This window comes from Mytilus trossulus, chromosome 11 (genome assembly GCF_036588685.1).
Source record: "Mytilus trossulus isolate FHL-02 chromosome 11, PNRI_Mtr1.1.1.hap1, whole genome shotgun sequence".
Taxonomy (NCBI): Eukaryota; Metazoa; Mollusca; class Bivalvia; order Mytilida; family Mytilidae; genus Mytilus; species Mytilus trossulus.
Genome location: NC_086383.1, coordinates 16,088,811 through 16,097,192, shown reverse-complemented (window position 1 = coordinate 16,097,192; position 8,382 = coordinate 16,088,811). Strand labels below are relative to the sequence as shown.

The 8,382-nt window shown below is 31.2% G+C and overlaps 1 long non-coding RNA gene across 1 annotated transcript; it reads left to right on the top strand.

The window, feature by feature from the left end:
- Nucleotides 1–5,500: 5,500 nt before the first annotated feature.
- Nucleotides 5,501–7,732, top strand: LOC134689561 (uncharacterized). The gene is made up of 2 exons (XR_010101867.1): nucleotides 5,501–6,241; nucleotides 6,854–7,732. It is a non-coding gene; the product is annotated as an uncharacterized LOC134689561 (long non-coding RNA).
- The last annotated feature ends 650 nt before the right edge of the window (nucleotides 7,733–8,382 follow it).

The window sequence follows — 8,382 nt, the reverse complement described above, 5'->3', positions numbered from 1 at the left end:
AGATATATTCATTTAATTCAGAAAGCGAGTGACTTGCCAGATTTTACCAATTTTGTTTCTTTAAGTTATAAACTTTCTGATTTAGACTGCATATGCAGAAAATGTGAGGGCAAGTTAAAAAAAGCTTTTTCCAGACAACAGAATGATTCCCACACTGTCACTGAACCAGAGGTTTCCCCATTTAAAAAAATATGTACTGAGACTGATAAATGTTTTTTGTCCAATTTTGCAGATGCTGAAGAGTGTACTAGTTCAGATATTCATCATTACACTGAAATCAATGTTCCAGTTTTTGATAAAGCTTTTTCAGTTTCTATCCATACACAGTTTCCAGAATACAGTACCAGTGATACCTTTTTTTCTCATCTTTGTCATTCCCATTATAATAAATTAAACAAATGTATTAACTTAACTGTTGTACAATGTATAGTCTGTGATAAATTTTCTGGAAAAAATACTGGTTCATTTAAAACTGTCAGTGAGGATAAACGGGAGCTATTTACTCGTTACTTTAACTTTGATATGCATGTGGAAAATTTAATTTGTTGTCCATATTGTTACAATAATTTTAATTCATTTTCTAGATCAGATGCTGCAGAGGACCAGTTGTCCAAAACCACTGAATACTTATTCAATTGTTTGGAAAATTTTACCATTATAGACACTGAAAAGGTTACATCAGAAAATATAGATATATTTTCTTTCAGGTCTGTCCTAGAATCTGTAATAAATTCTTTTGTAGAAGAAAAAGCCTTGCTTTTACCAAATTTATTTGAGCAGTACAAATGTATTTTACACAAAAATGCAAACAAATTAGGCTTATGTGTTGAGCAGAAGGTTTTTCATCGTCCACAGTGGTTATTTACCATGTTAAAGTCGTGCCTTGGCAGAGCCCTAACATATTATGTGCCAAACAAGAAAAATTTAGGGAGGATGATATATAGGAATGGTACTGATATATTTGCTTGTTTACATACACTTGTTGTTGAAAATAGTAAATGCATTGAAGAGAATAAAAGATTAAATAAAGAAAGCATTATCCAAGCAGAAAAATTGGCTTCTACTGTATCAGAGGAAAAAAGAAAAAACAAACAAGAGCAAAGTCTAGAAGATGCTGTAAAAATCTTAAAAAATTATGTCAAAATATATGTTTCAGATAAAATCAAGATGGACGGACTTCCTGACATAGACAATTTTAATTGTAAAGATGAAATTTTGAAAATCCCCCCTATATTATGGAATTTTATTTTTCGAATTTGTTCTACAGATAATGAAGAGAAAGTACTGAAGAAGTCACAGTTTACTTGGAGTTCGCATTATTCTGAACCTCTTTTTAATATTTTCAGAATGATGCCACGTTTGTACATTTTGAGTTGTATTTTTCATTTACAGAATTCTCAGTGTGTGCAACCTTTGCATTTGTTATGTACAGACATAGCTGACAAATTTTCTAATTCATCAAGTACATTTCTTTCTATTAATGCTAGATTAGGGGCTGGTATCTCTAAGGACTCTCTTAGAAGGTACATCACTAACAGGTGTAGAGAGTTGGAACAAAAACAGAGGTATATTTTATCAGATAGTTTTATTGTAGCCTCATTTGACAATCTTGATAAAAACCAGGCTTACTCTGTAGTATGTGCTGGAAAAGATAGAAGTGGCTTTCATGGAACCACAATACAGACTGTGGTTCCAAAGCCCAGTCAAAAAATTAATATGTTTGATGACTCTAATCTGATTTCTAATCTTAATCATGTTAATCAGACCAACATCGAACATGACATATCTGAAGTTCCCAATTCCAGAGACCGTAAACTGGAAAAAGGAATTATTCAGAAACTTGTCAATCCAGAAGACAAATTTGGACTACCACCTGTTAAAAAGCAAAACAAGTTTTCTGACATGTCACCATCAGATTTAGAAGAAACAGCTGCAGAGATTTCAGCATGGGATGAATTTTATAGAAGTATTACTAAATATGGATTTTCTAAAAACTTTTTTAAGAAAGAAAATATTGTTTTACCAGGTATTAAAACCTTTTTTTCTATTCCTGTTGAATCCACTGAAAAATCAGATTTTTCATCAGTGGCCATATTGGACGAAACAGCAGATAGCAAAGATACAGTATTAAAGGTTTTGAATATTTTATATGATAAATTTCAAGTTGGTCAGTTAACAAATTATGTTATTGTTGTAGGTGATGGAAAGAGTTACGATCATTTGATCAAACTGAAATCTGAATATGGGGAACAAATGGATTGGGTACTTGCCTACCCTGGGGATTGGCATATTTTAAAAAATGTCCTTCCCATATTTGTAAAGATTTATTTTGATGCAGGATTAAAGCAACTTGCTACTAAACATCATCATGGAGCTACATTAAAAGTTTTAACTGAGTGTAGCAAGTTTGCTGTAACTCATAGGTTTTTTATACAAGCTTGGGAAGCAGTTATGAGACATCAAGTGAAATCCTTTTTTGAATACAAATCATGTGAATCACCTTATGATATTCAAATTTCAGATTTAATACTAAATATTATTTCAGATATGTCATTAGATGAAGAAGAAGATGAGGTTTGTAAACCTGATGTCTGGGAGAAGGTATGTGAGAAAAAAAAGGAGATTTTTGCTTTATTTACAGATGAATTATTAGAAGACTATAAAACTTGGCGTCATGAGAACTCCTCAGTCAACCAAACTTTTGCCTTTTGGGACAATTTTGTACATTTAGATTTTATGGCTTATCTTGGTTTGTTCTTCTCCATACGTAGTAGAAACTGGCACTTGCGCAATGTTTCGCTGAAAAAAATTACTTGTCTATTTCATGCTTTTGATAGGCAAAATTATCAGAGACTAATACCATACCATCTTGCTGATCTCCACACCTTTCCAGAACCTGTTATTCAACATTTTACAGCTGGCTGCTTCTCAGTTTCAATTTCAGGTAAACATTTGTATTCTGTAGCATTAGATGAAGCACATGAAATGGAGATTAATTTAAAGTCAAAAAATGCTCTTAACTCTTTCAGCCAGTCTTCTTTAGCTAACCTCACTTTTTATTTACCTTACCGAGCAAAGACATTGCACAACCTTAAATCAGAATTACAACTTGAAAGAGAAGAAGGTTTATATCAGAGAGAAGGTACAATGTCTTATGTTAAAAATGCAGAAAAAACAGTTTGTGAATACATGTGCAATTTAGAAACATCATCTCTGTTTGACATAAACTGTAATGAACATTTACACCATATTTTTACTAGAACTGAAACTGATCATGAACAAACTGACAGTTTGATAAATTACAGAAAGTATGGCGAGGAAGACATGGCTAACTATTTGAAATGCTTTTTATTTAGGACTTATGAAATAGCAGGAAAGCCTCCCTCAAGAAAAAGAAGAAATTTAAAAACTTTTGCCCCTATTAAAATAACTATTCACAAGCAAAAGAAAGAAATTAAAGATCAAAATACAGTGATTTCTTGTTTAAGAAAAAAAATTGCTTTTTCAAAGCATAGTGGTAATGCAGTCAAAGATTTAGACCAGTTTTTACAGTTACCTCGTGCTTTGTGCGATGCAGAAGGAATTCCAGAAAAGGGTCAAAAAGCCACTGCAGCTAATGTCTTTAAAAATATTTATTCTGATGCTTTTTTATTACAGGTTCCTAAGGCTCCAGTATCAAGTAAAACTACTGTCATTATTGATGGTATGTTTATTATTAATACCAGTCCACTTGCCTCACACCAGACCTTTGGTGATTATGGTGATTTTCTTTTTAATAGATGGATTATAAAGTATTATAATCAATATACAGCAAATGAGGTTCATTTACTGTTTGATGATCCAAATAGGAATGGTGTGAGCCCAAAAGACATTGAAAGAACACGAAGGAATACAGTTGTACAGGAACCAGTGGTACGTACATGTATTTCCTCTGACACCCCATTGCTATCAAACTGGAGAAATTTTATTGCAGTTCGGCATCAAAAGCGACTTTTGGTTAACTTTTTGTCTGAATATTTTTTATCTCTTTCATTGACTTATTTCTCTACTAACCAATGTTGTTTTGTTACAGCTGGAGGATTCGACGATGACAGAAAAGACAGAGCAATTTCCATATTAAAGGGTCAGGTGGTAGATTATGACTTGGCATCTGGCAATCATGAAGAGGCAGACACTAGAGTATGGTTACATGCATCAGTAACAACAGCAGATCAAGTCATAATCTACAGCCCTGATACTGATGTATTTTTTATAGGTTTGCCACTTGTACCTGCTTTGAATAAAACTGTATATGTGCAGTTGAGAGATTCACCATACAACAATTCATTTCTTTCCATGGACAAACTGGTAAAGTGTATTACTTTAAATGATTCGCTTTTACAGGGAATTGACAGTGTTTTGATATGTATGCAGTTACTTTTTATCTATAGTGGATGTGATTTTGTGTCATATTTCAGAGGTTGTGGTAAAAAGACATTTTTTGATGTATTTAGAAAGCATGCCTCTTTCATTGTGGGAAATGGAAGCTTTTCAGATGTTCAGGGTAATAATGGCCTTTATTCATTTTACAGGTTGATATGTTCTGTTTATTTTAGTAAACATCGTGCTGCATTTCAGCCTTATTCTACCCCTAAATCATTATTTGATTCTATTTCAGAGGGGGACTTACATGAAAAACATTTATCTTTTATTTCAGCTATCAGAGAAAAGCTGTGGGAAAGAGTGGTCACTGAAGTGGAAATGATGCCAAACCATGAAGCCCTCAAACTACACTGGATGCGGTGTTGCTGGGTGTTTGATTATTGGAGTCAGAGCACCAGCAATACCCATGCACTACCTGATTTGTCAAAATGTGGATGGCAAATCACTGATAATAGATTAGAAATTGTTTGGGACACTGTTTTAAATTTTCAGAAAGTCGAGAAAACTGTAGAATGGTATACTAAAGGGTGTGGATGTAAGACTGGATGCAAAACAAATAGGTGTAAATGTAGAAAGGCACAAAATGAAAACTGTGATGGTTTTTGTGGTCCAGGTTGTAAATGTGTAAACTGTTTTAATGTTCCAGGTAGTGGAGATCAAGTACTAGATATGTCTATTGACCTTGATGATGATGTCATTTTAGATGACACAGAAGAGTTTGAAGATCCAGTTGAGGTTGAACAACCTGAATTAGATGGATTAGTAGAGGAACTTGATCAAACAGATGATTATTGGCTTTTCAGTACTGAAGAGATTTAATTTTTATTCCTTTTCAGACAAAAATACTTAGATGAATGTTTTTCATGGCAAATCTGTTCAGTTTATCACAGACACAGTGCTTTCAGATGAAAAGTGGAATCAAGCTTGAAATATTGTAATAGGTATTCTTTTAATGTTCTGCATATTTAGTTTTTGATGTTCTGGAAATTTGCATTGGTGGGTTTCTGTCAAAATAATCTATATCTAACCAATGCTTTTACTGAAAAATGACACTTCTATTTTGAAAGAATGTTTCATTAGAGAAGCCTTGAACCTAAATTTGATAAAAAATTTGCAAGTCTTGAAATCTTGCTTGTCAATATTATTTGAGTCAGTTATCTAACTGCATTTGTATGAAATAATTTGATAAAACTTTGTGTATATAATGTTTAGGATTAAAGTGTTATGTTGTTTTTATATTTTTGTATATAACTTTCATGTAAATTGATAATATTCACTGATATTTTTTTGATTTTATTAATATTCATTAGTCGTATTGGTCTTGTTTAACAATTGTTTTGTTTTCAAATTCCTATCGCTAAATTTGCAAGTTCCACTGTTCAAATTTGTTATTGTTAATTCTAATTTTGAACCTCATCTTTTTGTGCATTTCAGGTATATTGGGGCTTGATATATTGAAATCTTATCAAAGAGAGATAACTCTTAAAATTGGAGCTATTGGAAAGAACTGCATTAATTATAATCACTATATTTCTTTTAATAGGACTATTGAATGGCTGTTCTTGATGTTTATTTTAACTAGACACCAAAGGAGATTAGCAAATACTTATGTATAATGCTAGATCTGTAATGTACATGTTTTTATGCCTTTTTTTCAGATAGCATCATCTATTATCATAGATATTTTTCTGTTATTATGTTTGTACCACAAATGATCAAGAACAATTATCTTCACTAATTTGCTTTATGCTTTGTACAAGTTTCAGATCTGTAAATACTGGTTTGAGAAAATTTTATGTTGGATGTACAGATAATAAAGGTATGTATATTATATAAAAATGGAAAGGGCAGATACAGGAGTTTGAAAATACAGTAAAATATGTTATCGCTAATTTTCACGGCAAAGTATATCAACAATGTGAATTATCAGTTGCCTATTAATAGCAACATATAACATTCAAATATATTTGAATGTGGACTTAATCATGTTAATCAGTACAAAGATTAATGCAATTTCACAAATAATTTGACTAGCAACTTTTAGTATTAACAATATTGATTAGAAATACACATTTACTTATTATATGAATTGAATGGACTAAAGATCTGAGAGTTTTCTAACTTGTTAACAAAATAAGGCCTTGTAAATATATAATTTTAAAAGGATTGAATTGTTATTTCTTGCAATTGAATATCATTGTTTGTATATAAATATGTATATTAGTTACTAGGTTTTACAACTTGTGTAACTTTTACTTTTATGAAGCTAATATTGAGCAAAAAAACTGATGGAGTTGTTTGATTTAAAATGAAAAAGTTATGAAAGCTAAGCAGTTTATTATATTTGTCTGCATGCTATGATAATAAGAGGGGCATATTGATGCTTGCCTTGCAAAAAGTTATTAAATGTGTTTTTTTCTTTTTATTTTAGGTAAGTGAATTGGAATATAGAGATATTGGTTTGCTGTCTTTGAAGGATTTTCCATGGATAGTGAATGAACATTTTAATCAAAAATAAGATATATGATATCTTGCATAGTATTTTTCTCTATATGTTTTTGTAATTTGCCACTTTAAAAAAAAAAAAATTAAATTCTTGGATAATCATCTCTGAGAGACAAAATTAAATTAATAAAAATCTGAAGAGGTTCAAATGTGCTCAAAAAAATAATTGTGAAAAAGTTTAGTACATTACAAGATATTCTTTGAAAAGTTCAAAGGAGAGAAGTTTTTAAAGATTGAATGTTTAGTATAGTTAGCACAAACATGTGTTTACTTAGAAAGATGTGCTTATTACATGTCATTATTATTTCATGTTTTAATGATTCAGGTAATATTTTGTGTTGTCTTATTTGTGAATGCTTGTCATTCTGTATCGTCTTGGGAAAGTTGGTATTGCACCTTTAGTACCTCTATGTGTGAATGCTGGTCATTTTGTATCGTCTTGGGAAAGTTGGTATTGCACCTTTAGTACCTACTGTGAATGCTGGTCATTCAGTCTTTTTTTGTGAATATTACCAGTTCATTATTTATTGATGTAATAATCTTCTTTTCATACATCATACATGTATACATTTGTGACCAGATCTGGCAGATCATCAATTTTCTTTTCAAAAAGAATTTGCTGAAACAGGACAACATACCTTTTTTTGTGTTTTATTCGAAAAATAATAAACCTCTTATTTGGTCCAACAGATATTTGGCGCTTTTTAGGTGATCTTCTGAAAATGTGGCAAGTTGTATAAGATGTGTATAGTACCATGTGTTTCAATTTACAATGTTCTTGTAGTTCAATAAATTGTTCATCAGATATTCTCATTCTTGTTTTCTTTTGTGTATGCATCAATACATACATGTATATTTAATAAATATCCAGCAGTGATTAGAAAATGAGTACACACCAACTTTATATGACAATTGAAGTTAATCTCAGCTACCTGGTAGATATTAAGACTTTGAAATTGGTTTAAAAAGTATTGGCTGCTTTTTTCTGCTTCTTTATTTTAAGATTGGAAAAATCAATTGTAACCTGCTCATTAATGGATGTGAACTATTGCTGTATTTGATATATTTTAATCATAAACCATAGTTTGTGTCTCCTAGAATTTCTTTTGTTCTATAAAAGAAACATTTCTGGTAATTCAGTCTTTTTTGGTGAAATAAAAGGAATTGTGAAGAAACAAATATTTGGTCTATCATAAGAAGAACTTTTTACCATTTCCATCATTTTTATAGATGAAGGTGAATGTGGTATGATTGCCATTGAACAAAAATTCCACCAGAGACCAAAGGATGAGCAGTAAAAAAAGGAAGGCCACTGAACTGCCTTCAACAATAAGCAAAACCCCTACCATATGATTAGCTACACCAGACCAAAGTCTTGCAAATCTTATCATAATACAAGACATTATTCAATTGATGCCTATAACTAGACAGTACAAAACTGGATTTCAAAAGAGA